Below are 1614 nucleotides of genomic sequence, written 5' to 3'. Positions count from 1 at the left end.
TCCTGTTTGGCCTTCTAAGCAGACTGGGGAGGAGGGGTCTCTGGTTTCCTCTTCCCCTCCACTTACTAGGACTTGCCTTCTCCCTGGGCAGGGAGAGAGGCTGGGTTGGTGCTGTCCCCTTAACTCTGCTCCTGCCACTTCGAACCTCTGGCTGCTGTTTGGGAGCCCACGAAAGGGAGTGGAAGGAATGGGCTCAAAACAAATCAGAAAGAGGTGGGGAAGGCCGATTTCCTTTAAAAGGAAACTAGGAAACTCTCCAAGAACTGTGCAAGAAAAGACAATGTGTCCAAGGCACTGAGCCCCCTGGTGTAGTAGCAATAAGGAAAACAATGAAATGACTGCCCTGCACACACAGTCCAGCCTGACAGTGTGTGATGTTGCACTTAGCGACCATGTGGTGGGCATGTGTGACTACTCTGGGTTTCACTTTAGTTTCTAAACTTTTTAATCCCTCTCAAGTCCAGCATGGATGGGGAAATGTCCCTGGCGCCCCACAGCTGTGTACTTGTTTGCATCCGTTTCCCTTGGAGACTTGTGTTTGTGACCCGCTTTGAGCTGTACCTTATCCAGTCCATTGTGAAGTTATCCCAGCAGCTGTAATGTACAGTTCCTTCTGAAGCAAGCAACAGCAGCACAAGTCTGTGTTTTATAAAGACTACAGTGGCTTCTATTTCTAAAGTACCGTCTCTCTCTCTCTCTGTTTTTTTTTCTACCAACAAAATAAACCATTGGGATTAATTATATTTCTGATACCGTTTTAGGTTAAAATAATGGATTGTTATGCAATCATACTTCACAGGGCCTCCGTTTATTCTTCATTCCAAAGACATGAAAGCATGATGCCGGCAGTACTGTGGGAGAAGACTGGGACCACTGGACGAGGAAGAAAACCTGTCCCTCCTCAAGTTGAAAGTTTGGTGGGGGGTGTGAGTCACCATCGTTCCCTGGTGTAGGAGAAAGATACTGAGGGATAGGAACAAGACAACAGCAGTGAAAATGGAGGGAAAGTCGGGTTTGAAAAACAGAAGATAGAATTAACAGGACTCGGGGACCAGCAGTTAGCTTAATGGCTATGTCGCTGGACTTCCATGTAGTCGAACGCGGTTCGAGTCCCGGACCCAGTGGCTTAAACTCATGCTGGGTGCGTGTGTGTGCGTGCCCAAGATCCCGAAAGGAGAATGGAGAAGGCGTTGTGGCGAGGCCATCCCTCCTGGGGGTGATTTCTCGCTGTCTGTCTCTCTGTCTGTCTCTCTGGCGAGCGCACGCGCCCTAGAGCAAAAAGTATCTCACACACACACAAATTAACAGGACTCAGAGGGTGCTGAGGAGAGGCCAGTGTCCAGACATTTTCTTGAGCCCATAAGTTCAGTGGGACTCTAATTCAGGTGGGCTGATGGAGACTTACACAAAGGTGGTGAATTTTATGAAGAAAGACAATTAGCCTCTTTTTTTTTTTTTTTAAGAGATTTTTGCTGTAGGGCGTGTGCACTTGCCAGAAAGACAGAAAGTGAGAAATCACACCAGGGGAGATGGCCACGCCACAGTTCCTTCTCCTCCATTCTCTCAGGATCATGGGCGCATACACCTACACCTGGTATATATATATATTTTTTT

The sequence above is a fragment of the Tupaia chinensis genome, unplaced genomic scaffold (genome assembly GCF_000334495.1).
Source record: "Tupaia chinensis unplaced genomic scaffold, TupChi_1.0 Scaffold000239_1, whole genome shotgun sequence".
Lineage (NCBI taxonomy): Eukaryota > Metazoa > Chordata > Mammalia > Scandentia > Tupaiidae > Tupaia > Tupaia belangeri.
Note: the sequence above shows the minus strand (reverse complement) of the source record.